This window comes from Planococcus citri, chromosome 2 (genome assembly GCF_950023065.1).
Source record: "Planococcus citri chromosome 2, ihPlaCitr1.1, whole genome shotgun sequence".
NCBI lineage: Eukaryota > Metazoa > Arthropoda > Insecta > Hemiptera > Pseudococcidae > Planococcus > Planococcus citri.
Window position 1 is genome coordinate 68,098,710 of NC_088678.1, and position 17,440 is coordinate 68,116,149.

The following is a 17,440-nucleotide window of genomic DNA, read 5'->3' on the forward strand; positions in this document are numbered from 1 at the left end:
AATCTCCGAGGTGTAAAATGAGCTCGTAATTACCTAAAGAACGCAACTTGAACAAGTTTATGGGAATTTTCCACAATCTATTCTCGATACTGGTAGCAAGGCAAGGAACTGTAAATTTATTATGTGCAATATTATCAACATCTATCGAGATAGCATGACATGAGTCCACTCCAGTTTTATACGATTTCCAATTTGAAAAAAAAATAATGCAACTTACATTTTTATGCAGCTTGTTCATCCCATTCCAATTCGTGGGTCCTGAAACAAAAAAATTTGCATTAAATAAATATACTTATGTACTTTCTATAAAGTTGGCCATAAAAATGCATAAAATTTGACAACACTGTGAAACGGTTTAAACTTTTTAAGAAATCCTATCAAGATTCTGTCAATGAAATCAGAGAATACACAGATTTTTTCGAGATCCTTGATTGGTTGGTGCTGTAGGAGTTTTAGGGGGGTTGTTTTTCTTATTTCCCGGAGTATTCTGTTTTATTGGTTTCTCAGTGGTTGAAGTGGTAGTGTGAGGTACGAGCTGTGAGAAAAAAAATGATGTGTATGTGTACATATTTAGGTAATTATTGGTAGATTACAGGAAATTTTCAGTATATTGAGGGAAATTTTTGGTACCATAAATTACAAGCAAATTATTGGAGATTTCAGGTGCATTTTTGATGATTTTAAGTAAACTAATTACTAAAGTTTTTTCGGTTTTCTACTTATTTTATTTTAAGATTTATCAGTATTCGTTTTCGTTTACATTTTTGAATTTTATTATTTTGAGTTTTTGTTTTTGTTTTTCTTAACATTTCAGTTTTAACTATTTTTCCGCGTTCTTTTTTTTTGTTACAGTTTTTGAGATATTCAGAACCCTGATTTTCAGTGAATTATAACCTATGGTAATTTTTTTGTAAATGTAGTGATTTTTAGTGATAATAATTCGAGCAAATTACTGGTAAATTTTAGGTAAATTAATGGCATTTTTTGGGTAAATGCTGATAATTTTTTTAAAATACTCTATTATTTGAAAATTTTTATTTTTGGTCAATGGCTGGTAATTTTTAATAAATCACTCGTAATTTATACTCATATTATTTGTAATTTTTGGTAAATTATTCGCAGTTTTTGGTACCTTACTGGAAATTTTTGGCCAATTGCTGTGATTTTTTATGATAATTTTTCGATGAATTTGCAAGTAGCTTATTTGGAAAAATAACTGAATTTTTGGTAAATCACAAGTGATTTTTGGTAAATTACAGGTAATTTTTGGTAAATTACAGGTAATTTTTGGTAAATTACAGGTAATTTTTGGTAAATTACAGGTAATTTTTGGTAAATTACAGGTAATTCTTGGTAAATTACAGGTAATTTTTGGTAAATTACAGGTAATTTTTGGTAAATTACAGGTAATTCTTGGTAAATTACAGGTAATTCTTGGTAAATTACAGGTAATTCTTGATAAATTACAGGTAATTTTTGGTAAAATACAGGTAATTTTTGGTAAAATACAGGTAATTTTTGGTAAAATACAGGTCATTTTTGGTAAAATACAGGTCATTTTTGGTAAATTACTGGTAATTTTTGGTAAATTACTGGTAATTTTTGGTAAATTACAGGTCATTTTTGGTAAATTAGGGTCATTTTTGGTGAAATACAGGTCATTTTTGGTGAATTACAGGTCATTTTTGGTAAATTACTGGTAATTTTTGCTAAATTACTGATAAGCATTGGTAAATTACTGATGAGCATTCATTTGGTAATTACCAATAAGTGTTGGTAAATTACCAGTAATTTTTTTTTAAACCACTGGTGCATTGGTAATTACTAATATGTGTGGGTAATTACGGATAATTTGTTGGTAATCACAGGTAATTGTAGGTAATTACGGGTAATTCTTGGTAATTACGAGTATTTGTTGGTAATTACAGACAGCTTTGGTAAATTACAAGTAATTGTTGTTACATTATAGGTTAATGTGGGTTTGTTACTGGTAATTATTGGTAAATTACACGTAATTGTTGGTAAATTACAGATAATTGTTAGCAAATCACATATTATTGTTGGTAAATTACAAGATTTTGATGGTAAGTACACGTAATTATTGGTAATTACCTGGTAATTTTGGTAAATTACCGGTTATTTTGGTAAATTAGAGGTAATTTTTGGTAATTTACAGGTGATTGTAAATTATTGAGGTAACTTTGGTACATTACTCGTTTTTCTAGGAAAGTACCCATTATTATGGGTATCTTTGATAAATTTCTGGTAATTTTTAGTATTTCGAGTAATTTTTAATTAATTACAGGTAATTCTTGGTAAACTAGGTACTCTAATTTTTGATAAATTACTCGTGATTTTCAATAGTATTTCATGGCAAATTACTCGTAGCTTTCTGTAAAAATATGTCTCGTAATTTTTAGTAAATCGGTGATGTTTTTGATGAAATACTAATCATTTTTAGCGATTTATTGGTTTTTCCGATGAATTACAGGTACATAATATGTATTTGGTAAAAATTTCTTAATTTTAACATAGATTTGTGGGGAAGGGAAGGGGAGGGGTCTGTTCAGAATTTTATAGTCGCCAACTTTTGTCTCGCTGATCTTCGTTACACTGCTAATTTTCTAAAATTATGCCAGACAAATTTTGTAAAGTTCTAACCAATGACATTCTATTTCCAAATTTCAAGAAATTAACACTTAGGTATAGGTATCCACGATTCAAAAACATTTTTTAGGATGGAAGACGTCACTTCAATTTCTGATACAGCAATCGGCAGTGAATCATATTTCACTTTGGGAGGTGGGAGATGGGAAATTCCAACTTTGCAAAATAAGGTGCACCCTGTTGTCCAGATTTAGAAAAATTGTCGTGAAAAAAGAACCAAAATGAAATTTAACATCTTGAGGCTATAAATGGCTTCAAAACCACCATCAATCGATTTGAAAGGCGAAAATAAGATTTCAATGAGATTAAAATTTATTCTGGCGGTGTATTTTTACGTGTTTTTTGACTCGGTTTTGTCTGATGCAAAAATTATCCGCTGTTTGGGACTGTTTAGGAGGGAGGATAGTCGGGGGTTGAAGCGAAAAAATTCACCTAGTGCGGGAGATACTTGAATCCTGCCTTGCTGAGCTCCAAGTGGAAACGTATGTATGTTGAAAATGAAATAGCCAATACTTTGGGAATCCTTAGTCTATAAACAGCGCAATTGGGCTATCAAAATCAACGGATATAATTTTAGACAAGTTGTGCGCAACTTAATTTTCGACTAATTTTTCAAAAACCGGCGATAACGTCTTTTTACCTCTAATGGATTAGATTTATGAAAATGTCAACTTTCAAAAATTCGTCGCAGGTTCCAGAACTGCTCAAAAATCTCAAATCTCATTAGTACCCAGAATGAATCGGTTCAACCATCGAGAGCAATATGGATCAAAACTGGTGAAAATAGTATCAATATCGTACTTGAAAAAAAAAACGGAACGAAGAAGGAAAGAAAAAAGTAAGTAAGTACGTATATGTATATTATATGACGAGATAGGTCGCAAAAGGGATGACGGGGGGGGGGGAGGAAAATAGTAGTGGCGACGACTCGCGTACGAATATATTCGCTCGCGAATACGAATACATATAGGCGTAAAAGCAGCACGACGACGAGCCGAGGTAAAGTGCGGCAAAAGGACGCGGACGGAGCGGAGTCTAGAAGAAAAGTTATATCTCGTTTATATTCCCGGATAATTCGGTAGGCACTTTTAAAAAGCGATAAATAGCTGTAAACACGCGAGCTTAAGAGTGTGAGAAAATTTACGAGGTTTGTATTGTTCGTGACAATAAGGTGTTTTTGCTTGAATTCGGGCTCAGGCTATGAGAGCGTGAGGCGTACAGGGGCAAAACACTTGAGAGCAGGGAGGTATGGCGCAGCTCGCGAAAGAGTATGAGTGAGTGAGTAAGCCAGAAATGGTGGTGAAGGAGGAGGAGGAGGAAAGAGAAATAGAACACCAGCGAACCAACGTTCTTGCGTAGTATATACTCTCTCTCGATAAGAAGGAAAATACGGCGGCGAGGAGGAAAGTAGAGAAGTGAAAAAAAAAAGGAAGCGAAAGAGAAAAAAAGGGTACCCCACACACGACGCCATACTGATTTGCATTCGGCGCCATGATGTGCTACGCAGTAATCGATAGCTCTTCCATTAGGTTATAGCGTCGTCGTGATTCGACGCGACGTACCCCCCTGTGCAAAAGCTGCCGCCGCCGAGCCTTTCGCCGTCCTTGCCCCGTTACCCTCTCAGCCACCCTTTGCAGCCCCCGCACAGCAAATGGAAAACGACTATGACGACGACGACGACGTTTCTCTTGCGCATTCACATCTCGCACACTTAGCCCGCAACGCCACTTTATTAAATTAAGCGACTTTTTCGGGAAAATTCCTCCCCATGTTTTACCTCTTCAACCACCCTGTACGCGGCACACCCCTCTTCGAGCCTATACACAGGCGCACCCCGCTACTACCCGCCTTTCTAACGTGGGCTGTCGCTTAGCTTTTTCTTTTGTTTCCTTGTTCCTTGTCAGCGTGACTGGAGCAATTTGAACAATTAGAGTATTTTTTTTCTCTCGTTCTCTCTCTCTCTCACTCACTCATTCCTTAACTCTGCGATGTCTTCTGCACGCCGTTGGAAATTTTTTTTACGAACACGGCGTGCAAAACGACGGCCAGTCCCGACGACCCTGTAATGCCAGCGCAGCGTCGTCGTCTTCGTCGTCGTAGAGTGAACGATAAATGGAATTTTTCTTCCTGTACCAGAGCCTGTCACGAAACACTTTTAGTACTTATTGCACCTCGTAGGATTAATGCGAAACTTGGCCCGAGTTATTTATTAGCAGCCAGACCGAGACCGAGATTTTATGTATTCTGCATGTATGCCTATGTATTTCGCTGTCTCTCTGTGTGTCCCTGTTTTTCTTTCTTCCTTTCTCATTTTCTCTGTCTCACAGTTACTGCCTTTCTCCGAGCCTCGATCAACTTACACGTACTTGACTTATACTGGGATATTAGGTCGTATCCTATACGTCGACAGGGCTAATGATAGTGTTCCATTTAATCCTTTTGCGCTCGGATATAAGATCTGATGGATGGAACTTTGGAAACTTTTAACGCATCGAGGCCTAATTGAAATTGGTATACGAGGTCACTTTCATCTGTAAGAATTCAAATCTCGAAACAGTAAATGGAGGGAACAGGCTTTAGAGAAAAAATATGTACCCAGGTACATATTCACAAACATGATATCGATTGAGAAATATTTTATCGAGATTCGCATTAAAGGTTCTATCAGAACTGAAATTCGTACATCAAAACTGAAAACGTTTTTCAGATGTTTGAATTTGAAAAACTACATGCATTTCTGATCATGAGGAATTTTCATTTTCACTCATATGAGGACTTGAATCTCCTCTGCAGGTTGCCTCCTGGCGCAGAACCCGCCTTCCACCTCAATGTGTCTCATTTCAAACCTCCTCTTGTTTCAGTTCATCTAATGATCCTTATACGCTTAATATGTATAATTCGAGTCCTTATTTCGATTTCTTGTTCAAAAAGCCTTCAGCCGATTCTTACACTTTTTTGCGATGAAAAGATGTTACCTAAATTTAATTTTTGTTCTTTTTTCACGACAATTTTTCAAAAACTGGACAATAGGGTGCACCACTGCACCTTATTTTGCGAAGTTGGAATTTCCCATCTCCCACTTCCCAAACTTGTTACCTCGGGTGAGAAAATTATTCTCAATTTTTCATTTTCCCCTGTTTATAAAAAGTGTCGTCGGTAGCCCCCCAAACAAAAAAAAATGAAAAAAACGTTCCCAGTAATAAAAATGTTTGTTTCTCTCCATTTCAAGAAAAACCCTTCCCCGACTTCTCAAACCATATTGGCCCCCTAGTAAGGAGCCCCTCAAAGTAAAAAGCATCACAAAAAATTAGAATAAACCAAAATCAGGGAAATTTTTTTGAAAATATCTCATTTCCACATTAAAATTATTGTCCTACACGACCCCCTTTTGAAGAAAAAACCTTTGATGGACCCCCAAATCAATGTTAGCTCTTTCGTATGGAGCCCCCTACAAATTTTGGAAAAATAAAAAATATGAAAAATTGATGTCCGAAGAAATTTTTTGAGAATTTTTCATTTATGGACAGAATCTGGCCGAATACGCACTTTTTCAAGGAAAGCTTCCCCCGGTCTCCCAAATCATGTTAATTCCTCATAAAGCCCCTCAAAGTCGAAAAAAAAAATTCAACAAAAAATGAGTAAGTCATACCTGTACAAATTTTTTGAAAATGTTTCATTTCTGAGCAGAGTATCTACTGATTTAAATGACCCCTTTTTTCAAAAAAGACACCCTTTGGTGCCCCAAATAATGTTGGTTCCCTTGTATGAAACCCCCAAAAATGGAAAATATCGAAAAAGATAGGTACCCATAAATTGATTGAACATTTCTCATCTCTAAGCAGAATACGTCTTCTAGATATGTAATTATTTTTCAACAAAAACCTTTCCTCAGTCCCCTCAACAATGATGACCAGTTGGACAATCTAAAAATACGCTGAGAGAGGCCCCAAAAATTAATTCAAAAGATAAACAAGACATCATGCAAAAAAACCTCAATTTGATAAAATTTTGATCTTTTTTCAGAAAAAGTTTAAGTATTCGAATTTTTGGAAATTCGTGAAACATCATAAAATGAAACTCAGCGCCTAAAATTTTGGTGTATTTTTAAACGCCCTTTCGATGAGAAACCTCACGTCAACGACAATTGAGCAAAAATACTGGATGGGAGAGGCGTAAAGATCATTTATTGAGAGCACAAATTCGTCAAAAATTGCAAAGCAACTGAATAAGTAATTTGTTTTGCTCTTCCAGATGCACCTTTGGGATTTAAATTCAAAAAAACATAATTATACCCATCAGAACACTTTATTTTTTTTCGTACAAAGACTTGAATTCACTCTGAAGGTTGCCTCCTGGCGCAGAACTCACCCAGAATCTCAATCTGTCAATTCTAAATTATCATGTACCTTTGAGGTTGAAAAAAAAAAGATAGATTTCCACCCATCAGAAAAGTTCATTTCCATTCATACAAAGACCTCAATTCACTCCCCAGGTTGACTCCTGGCGCAGAACTCACCTCCCATCAAAACATGACAATTCCAAGTTTCCAAAGTACCTATCAATGCACCATTATCCATTGGGGCTTAAATTCAAAAAATGATACTTTTTTTACTCATCAGAAAAGCTCATTTCCATTCATACAAAAACCTGAATTCACACTGCAGATTGCCTCCTGGCGCAGAACTCACCTCCAATCATATGTCAATTCTGAAGAAGCAATACACCACTGGGGTTTTAAATAAAAAAACAATACCTTTCCACCCATCAGAAAAGTTCATTTCCATTCATGCAAAGACCTGAATTCACTTTCCAGGTTGACTCCTGGCGCAGAACTCACCTCCCATCGAAACATGACAATTCCAAATTTCCAAAGTATCAATGCACCATTGCTGCATTGGGGCTTAAATTTCAACAAAAAAAAACAAAAAAAACGATACATTTATACACACCAGAAAAATTCATTTCATTCATACAAAGTCCCGAGTTCAATCTGCAGTTTTCCTCCTGGCGCAGAACTCACCTCCCATCCAAACATGTCAATTCCAAAGTATCAATGCACCATTGGGGTTCAAATTCAAAATACGACACTTCTACTCATCAGAAAAAGTTATTTGAATTCATACAAATATCTGCATTCAATCCAAAAGTTGCCTCCTGGCGCAGAACTCGCTTCTCATACATAGGTAAATATGCCTACTCCAGGGTATCAATGCACCTTGGGGGGGGTCAAGTTCAAAAAAACAATACTTTTCTACCCATCAGAAAAGCTCATTTCCATTCATACAAAGACCGGAATTCACATCACAGGTTGCCTCCTGGCGCAGAACTCGCCTCCCATCTAAATATGCCAATTCCAAAGTATCAATGTACTTTTGAGGTTTAATTTCAAAAAACGATACCAACTACCGCCATCAGAGAAGTTTATTTCCATTTATATAAAGACTAATAATAGTTGAATTCACTCCTCATGGTTTCCTCCTGGCGCAGAACTCACCTCTCATCTCAATATACCAAATTCTAAATTACCAAATAATCTTATCAAAAAGTTACTCGATTTTTCTATCAGAATAATAAAATATACATTCAGGATCGTCGATAACAGTATTTCTTCCACCATATCACAATCTTTCACCAATTTGTCTCGAGTCATCCCCTCCGCCTCCCTTTACTCTACTCCGTTCAAAAAGTTTTCAAGAGATGTGCGTTCTTTTTTTTTCATACACACTTACACACACATGTGAACTAAATCGAAAAACACACCTTAAATGAAAATCACGTGTTCCGGCACATTTACGCGTATTTCAACTTTGATGTATAAGTTAGAGAGACGTACCTACCTACATATGTTTAAGAAAAAACTTTAGCAGCAGGGCTGAAATATACGTACTCGTAGAAGAGCTGTATAGCAAAGGGTGGGAAAAATTTCTTCAATTCGCACGTATCTGGCAGATTAGTCACGGAACCAGTTCGCAGTAAAACTTTGCGTGAGCTTAAGCGCGAATTGAATATAAAAATACGTTTTCTCTCTGTCTTTTTTTTTCTTTTTTTTTTGCTACTGAAAGTCAGAGTGCTTTTAAACTTGTTTACGCGGAACGAAAGTAGAAATTGAAACGTGCAAGTTGCGTGAATTTTTTCGACGATAAAAGCAGCAATGAGGAAAACAAATTCGTCTGTAGTGAATCTTCGATATTTTCAGAGTATTTTTTCATCTCCAATGTATTGGTATATGAATGGATTGAAGCAAAATTATCAGATGGTATTGTTGGATTGGAGGAGAGCTGAGCTAAAACCCCTTTAAACAAAATTTCAAATCTTGAAGTTTATTCTTCGATTTTTGGCGATTCTTTGAAAATTTAAAAAATTCAAAAAAGCTGTTTCATGAGCGATTTTCAAACTTTTTCGTGAAATTTGGATTTTTTCCAGATACTTAAGTGAACCAATGTAAATAATTCTTTCAATTCAACTTCCAAATATGTACATACCAAAAACTACTAGTTTTGAGTCGTTATAGAGCCTCTAATGATTTTTCGATTTTCTCCAGGAATCTCAAATCGCTCTGGAGGGGTCAAAATTGAGCTTCAGCGTCTGAGAGGGAATTTTAGACCAATTTGTAGATAAATTCCAGGTGTGGGGGGGGGAGGAATTCCAATTTTCTAAACAACTTGACTTTTTTGGTTCAAGTATCAAGATGATCCGGAGATAAAAAAAAATTTGCTCATCAACGTCCTCAAACATATTTTATCACCAAAAAAGTAAACAACAACATTAAAAACACACAACGTTGCCACATCTTCAACCCCCTCGCCCCCATTCCCCCAATCAAAACCCAACCGCAACAACACAGAAACCGCTTCATTACACCACCTTCATTCACACTCGACCACCTTATCCAAATGAAATTACTCCACCACACCGCGACATCATATTTTGTACTTGGAGGGGCATCGCCCGACATCGACATCGGGCACCACATATCGTCACAACTTGCACCCGTTCAATAGCATTTTACGCCTGAATAACGCTATTATGCTAGGACATGAGGAGAAATTCCTGGTCACCCTGTTATATTTGTATATATTAAAAAAAGGGTAAAGCCAGGCGCAGGGGTTGATATAATGTGTCGTACTACCCTCAGTATGGGCCGCTAAAGAGTTATTTAGCACGCCGCACACCGTCGTGTTTAGTCCGAACCATTGACTTTACACGGCCGTTCCGCCCGGTTCCGTCGTCGTTGCGTAGTTTGTTGCGTATTTAAAATAGCGTGCTCTGATTCACCCATTCTCGAGCCTATGCTACATATTTAGCGTCCTTCTTGCGTTCACTTCATTTTATGTTTTTCCTCTAGGTCTCGTTTCTTCTCTCTCTCTCTTTTTTTTGAACTGCTCGCACTACGTATTTATTTCGCTGAACAAACTTCCAATAAAAATCTCATTATGGGTGAATCTCCTTTCTTTCTTTCTTTTTTTGTCCTGTTGTACGATATGTATGTGGGATTAACTTTTGTATGGTTTGCATCGACGAGGTGTACGCCTTCTTATATCGTTTGAAAAGAGAAGGTAATTGGGTGACACGTGTGCCCTACAGGTATGCTACCAATTTTGGTCAATTTTCGTTGATTACGTGGTATCCCACAAACCCCTTTTAGGAAAGGAGTCAAGGATGAAATGGAGCTCTCTAACATACAGCTCCATACTTTGAAAAAAAAACTCCTGATGGAGAAACTGGATCCAAGCAGGAAATTAATTTTGCAAATTCCTGCATTGCTGAATTTTTCCTCTACATTTTTGAAAATTTGCCAGTTTTTTTATCCTTTTTTTTGTCGGGTCAATTTTTATTTTTCTAGCTAATTTCGAATTTTTCTTTATTTCATTTTTTTAAACAAAACAGAGCAACAGAAATGATTTTTAGAATTTTTCGACTTTGAAAATTTCGACAGTTTTCAGATTTTTGAAAAAATACATACGTGCCTATAATGGATAAAATTTGTTGGAATTTACGGCATATTTGAGGGTTATAGAATGGGACAATTTTTGAAAAGTGTCAAGATTGTGAATACTTTGCAAATGTCAAAAAACAAAATGTGATTTTTTTCAAAATGTTAAATCGACACAATTTTTTAAAAAAATTTCAATAAAAAGATTTTTTCAATTTTCCAATCTTAAAATTTTTAAAAAATTGTTCAATTTTGACGTTCTACCTTTTGATTGTCCAAATTTGAAAAATGTTTACATTTTTTTATTTTTTTGAAGTTTGAAAATTTTTTTAGGTTTACAAATTTTGAAATTTTGATTTTTTTTTTGAACTGTCCCATCTTTGAGGGACACATTTGTATCTTCCCTTCAGGGACACTTCCGGATAGGAGCATTTTTTCTGTGTATCTTTCAACTCAAAATGACGTTGACTTTTGATCTTTGATTGCAGCTTTAATGCGCTCTTTGATTGCAGCTTTAATGCGCTATCAAACCAATTATCAAGAAACTAATGTCACAACATTCATCTACCCAATGCCCAAATTTTGTTGACGTGATGCGCGGACAAAAAAACGAACTTTCAATTTTATTCATTAGGTATAATATTATTAAGCAACCGTAAATTGGGGTAACATGGAGGATTTTTCAGAATTTTTCATGTTTAGAGGTATAAATGGCGGAGGTAGTGGAAATGTGGGTGGTGCTTTTAATAAAGCTATGTCAGCACTACGTTTTGGCGTTTACAGAAGTTGTTTACCTTTTTCCTGTCAGGCGTAAAAGCCAAAAGAAGTGCCCTTCAAAGTTACCCAGCGTTTGGGGTAACTTTGAAGGCACCTTGAAATGTGCTCCGCTCAAGGTCAAAAATTATCAAAAACATGAATATTTACTTCTTGATCACTTTATAAGCGTCAAGCACTTACAAAATGATCCATATCCACAATTGAATTTATGAAAGAGTGCTCCAAAATGATAATTTGAAATTTTTCTAGTTTTCAGGCGTTTTTCATGCATTTTTGCCAATTTGACCGAATTTCATGATTTTTCAATGATTTTAGAGCTGTTTTTCAAGTTTTCACATCATTTTTAACAAGTTTTCAAGCATTTTCATGCATTTTTGGCCAATTTTACCGAAATTTCATGATTTTTTCATAGCCTTCAAAGTTGCCCCAGTTTGGCACATGAACAAATGCGCTAATTTGTAGTCAGGAGGTGTACCAACACATCTATAATGTCACTTGACTCACTTTTTGAAAATTCAAAATTCCAGACACCAAGCTTGTCACATTAATTAAAATTAATTAAAACACCACTTTTTTTCACTTGCTTTTTTATTGGTGTTGGAACCACTAGTTGAAAATGATAAAATAGGAAAAATAACCGCCAAAGTGTACTCCATCCATTCCCAGTTTCAGAATTGCTCCATCCTTCATAGTTCCACCACCATGGAGCATAACGTGATGAAAAACCGCACCCTTCAATGTTACCCCGCGATTTCAATGTTACCCCAGTTTACGGTATGTAAATAATCGAGTGAGAATAAATTTTTCAGATTCATCTCTGAACTATTGTTCCTAAACATAATGAAAATATTAGAGATGATCATTAAACAGCACGTTCTATCAACAAACATGTCATTTAAGATGATAAAAAGCATAAAAAATTTCATTCAGAAAAATATTAATTCTACCATGAATACTTAATGAGGTGATTTTATTCCTCCTCTGTTGGCTGGGAGTGGTGGCGTACTCCTGTAAATCAAGCGAAATGATGGCCTGATCGACTCCCCCCCCCCCCTAGAGACGACCGTCCACAGATCATTTTGAATAATCGATTTTACAATTTATTATCACAACAATGAGTTGATGATTGATTGATAAATGTTAAAATAATCGATTTATCGATAGCAGAACATTCGGATCATCAACGTCAAAATGATCGATCAATCGATTATCAAGGTCGAAATAATCGATCTATCAATCGATGTCGAAATAGTCGATCGATTGAACGATGTCAAAATCGATTATTTCACTATCGATAAATCGATTATTTCACTATCGATAAATCGATTATTTCACTATCGATAAATCGATTATTTCACTATCGATAAATCGATTAGGTTGACATAGATTACTCAATCGATTATGTTGACATCGATTAATTAATCATGTATGTTGACATCGATTAATCGATCGATTATGTTGACATCGATTAATCGATCATTTTGACATCGATGATCCGATCGCTTTGCTATCGATCAATCGATTATTTCAACATTTATCAATCAATCATTAATTGTTGAGATAATAAGTTGTAAAATCGATTATTCAAAATGATCTCCTGACGGTCTTCTCTTTGGGGGGGGGGGGGGTCGTCTCTGGGTCTTCTCTGTCGAGGGTCGATCAGGCTACCATTTAGCTAGATTTACAGGAGTACGCCACCACTCCCAGCCAACAGCGGAGGTATAAAATTACATCATTAAGTATTCATGGAAGAATTGATAATTTTTGGGTGAAATTTTTTAATGCTTTTTATCATATTGAATGATGTATTTGTTGATAATGTGGTGTTGAATGATCATTTCTAATGTTTTCTTTATTTTTAGGCACAATTTTAGGGATGAATTTGAAAAATTTATTTTCACTCGATTATTCCATAATAATACAAGTAAATTGAAAGTTCGTCTTTTTTTTTTTTTTTTTTGGTCCGTGCATCACGTTAAAACGATTTAACGAAATCTGGCCATTGTGTAGAATTGTAGGTAGATGGATGTTGCAAAATTGGTTTCTAGATAATTGATTTGAATAAGACTGCAATCAGGGGTAAAAGATTAAAAGTCAACATATTGATAGCAACATGTCATCTTTAAAAGTCTGATATTCTCAGATTAGGTAAAAATTTTCCTAGGAAATTCGACATTCAATGATATTTATTTACAAATGATTTTACAAATATTTTGTCTATCTGCTTACCAGATTTGAAAAATAAAAAAACAAAAACAATTAAATAAACAAACAAACAAAACGGAAAAAATATTCAAAATCAGGGGGTTAAAATTTGAAAATTGTGGGACTCAACTTTCGAGATCAAAGCTAAATTTTTAATGAAGATGCGAGTGTTGAAAGCCGAAATTGAAAAACTTTTAAGAATTACTCAGCCTCATTATTTCTTTGTAACATATCTACTTGGGACCTCAACACTCCCTCTCTGCAAAAACACCTTTGGTATCCATTTGGATCAAGATTCCAAAAAAAAAGTTCAGTTTCAAAGTTACCATTTAAAAATTGTTTCAAAATTATAGAAAATGTCTTTTTGTCCAATTCTTAAAAAGCGACCTTTCAAGACAGAAACTCTAAGTCCGTCCTCCCCCACTTTACAGCACCCCAAAAATAGAGTACTTGCAAAAAGTTAATATTTCTAAATACTTATCTGTTTCAGAAAAACAGTAGTTCTTCGTCTCGTGTGTGCTTGGTGATGTGGTTGGTTCATTGGTCTGTTCATTCGTAAATTCGTTTGTCTTCATTTGTAAATCGATCTTGAGCTCAGGAAAAATAATTATAGGTACTAAGTTTATATTGTTTAATTTATTCAACTTCATTTGTAATTTTCTCAAATAAATACTAGTTTTGTATCGAGATGTTGGAATTTATTTTTCGAATAGAATTCGCATTCTCATCTTATCAAATTCTGTTTATAAAAAGTCTAACCACAGATTCACTTCTTCGGATTGGAATCTTATTTTTCATCAGTTTGGTCACAGAATTCATTTCTTCGGATTTGAATGAATCTTAAGTTATTTGATTGTTCTTCGGTTCGAATCAATGACGTGTAAATAGTTGGCTGGTGTGGGAGGGGGTGTTGATATCCTATTTAATAAAGATCACACCTACCAACTATTCTAGTTATTACTGGCTGTCTTTGGCTGTATACGATCTGACTGAGTATTGTTTTGGTTTACAAACAATTCAACTGGCTTCATTCGTTAAGAAGCAACGATTAACGGTTGATATGCTTGTTCATATCAACAACTAAGTTTCAGATTGTATTCGTATTCGTATAACTTCAACCGTAGAGCGCACACTCTTTGTCATTAATTCGATGATGCTGAGTACGTAAATTGAATGATTTTTTCAATAAAATCTCTCTGGTCCATCCCTACTCTTGAGGTGTCACTCCCAAAATCAGCTCAAATGTAGATAAGCTTATTAATCAGGTCGAGTATAATATACAACTCGATTTTTAACTGCCCAACTTCACACTCACGCCATCTGGAGCAAATTCAAAATTCTGGAGAAATTGAAAAATCGCGCTGGAGGCTCCAGAATGGCGAGAAATGGTGAAATTTGGATTTAGGGGTTAGTTTTGGGCAAAATATAGCGATTCGCGTAAATTTCAAAAATTTCCACACAAACAGGGAAATTTTGATTTTTTGGATTTTTCAATTTTGAAAAAAGCTTGTCAAAAAGCCACTTTTGAGGTGTCACTTTCAAAATCGGCTCAAATATGGATAAACTCGTTAATCAGGTCGAGTATAATATACAACTCGATTTTTAGCTGCCCAACTTCAGACTCACGCCATCTGGAGCCAATTCAAAATTCTGGAGAAATTGAAAAATCGCGGTAGAGGCTCCAGAATGGCTGGAAATGGTGAAATTCGGATTTGGGTAATTATTATTAGTTTTGGTACTTATTTTGACCATTTTTATTGATCAAGTACGTTGTAAGGGGACAATATGCCTTCACTGGCTAGACAGGGATATTCATCGTATCTCTCTCAGTGGGTTTATAAATCTTTCATCTAAAGGAAGTACTGGAGAATCCAATCAATAGTTCGATTCTACAGTACTTTACGTAGATGAAAGCATATACTCGATGCACTTAGGTAAGGTGTTAAGTACGTGGGAACCACCCAAGAGGTGTTTTCACATCGTTCCATTAAGGGCAGATGTGAAAAGCTCACAAGTTCGTAAAGCTCAATTCCTTCTCGACTCGAGGCTAGAAGCCAAGTTGAGATGGAATTGATCTTCACTTGTCGATTCGCGCTTCGTCTGGTAGGTCTGACCGCGGAAAAGTAATAAGGCCACTCACTCCTACGTAAGAGTTGTGCTTGAGTCCCAGGTCCTCTGCCTTAACGTTCGTGTTTAAGGGAGAGTATTCGCGTTTAAACTTAAGTCTTCTAAATTCGCTACCCAACGCGGGCAATTTGATAGTTACACGTAGGTGGGTAAAAGCGATCCTACTTACGCCACTATTCGGTGGAATATATATTGGTTATACGCGTAGAGTTTTTTATATATTTTAGACTTAAGTATCGTGTTGTAATTTATTACTTAAATTATAATACACTGTTCGTGTTTATCGTGTGTTCTTATTTCGCGTGCAGTTCGAATTAATACAAGGTAAACTCGACTAAATCTGTTTAAATTTATACATATTGGTGTTGTAAAAGCTGAGCTAGCAGCGGGTAAGTACTATTTTAAAAGGTGATATATTACATCTCTTAGGGAGTTAGATTCATCCTGACCTACTAGGGAAATATTCTTATTCTCCCAACGTACGCAACGCCTCTATATATCTATTTAACATTGGCGCCCAAACGTTCCTTTCTGTGAAAAGATTTACGACATTGACTGCTTGTTTAAAGTGACAGTTTACTCAAAACGTCATAGTAAACCTTTCCTGAAGGGTAGCACGTACTTTGCGAGACGTAATTCTATGCTAAAGGCTCGTAGGCCACACATTTAGCAAAGAATCGTAACTTTATTATTTAAAATAAAGGTACTTCGAAATTTTCAATAAAATTCGAAAATCCAAAAGTCTGATAATTTAAGAGTTTGAAGATTTGTTGGACTCGAAGAAATTTCGAAAACCCAATTAATTTCTGTGTATTTGAACTGAAAAGTACAAATATTCACGAAAATAATTATTCCAATACTCAGTGTATTTTTTATAAAGTGCTTTATTAACGTTTTTTGCTACTCGTTTTTTCTACCTACTCAAGGCTCTACTTAAAGTGAGTAACTTCAGATCAACATTTAGTTGAGCTGAAAGGTAGAAAAGTTCCTCGAGAATCGAAAAGTGCGGACGACCTAGCAGAATCGATAATATTCACATAGAAAATACTCACGAGCATCCAGTTTTTCTTCTCAAAATAGCTCATTGTGAAGAAAAATTGTGACTAAATTAATCTAGTCATAAAAATCTATTGTGTAATTGAACTAACTGGGTACAATTATTCAATAAATTTATCCTCTCCTCTCTATCTAGTGGAAATTTTTTCGGAAAAATCTACCAGATAGCTTCCTATCTAAATTATTTCTTTCCTGTGCTTTTTACCTACGTCAAAATAGGTAACCTCCACCCCTTTTGTCAAAACGTAATTTTATACACTGTTATTTTTGTTTTAATTTGTTATTTGATTCGTAATCTATTTGATTACTTAATCTCAATTCAAAATTTCTAAAAGGGATTTGCAAATTTTCTAAATTTCTAAAAGGGATTTACAATTTTGAGTGTGCTGTATCGTGGATATTTTTTCTGTGTTTAATTAAAATTAAAATTCGAAAAATAGGTTATTGTTAAAATATAGTTACGTATTCACATTAACCGCCACGCGCCCCTACCGCCACCCAGAATCGTGTAGTTTTTGTCAAACTACCTGCGACGTTGTATACAACAAACCACCCTCTCGAACAAGGGTGAAACGAACGTGTTTCTTAAGTGCTTGTTGACAGTCGCGAAGTACCCTGCAGAGTTGATAGACTAATTGATTCTTGAAAAACCTTAAAGGTCAATAAATCACTACA

The 17,440-nt window shown here is 35.3% G+C and overlaps 1 protein-coding gene across 1 annotated transcript in view; it reads right to left on the bottom strand.

Annotated features, from left to right (window-relative positions):
* Window positions 1–216: 216 nt before the first annotated feature.
* vvl (ventral veins lacking) overlaps window positions 217–17,440 on the bottom strand; it is a 414,462-nt gene continuing 397,238 nt past the window's right edge. The window contains exon 3 of the transcript XR_010557171.1: window positions 217–258. The gene's annotated coding sequence lies outside the window, so the exon portion shown is untranslated. The remainder of the gene's footprint in view (window positions 259–17,440) is intronic.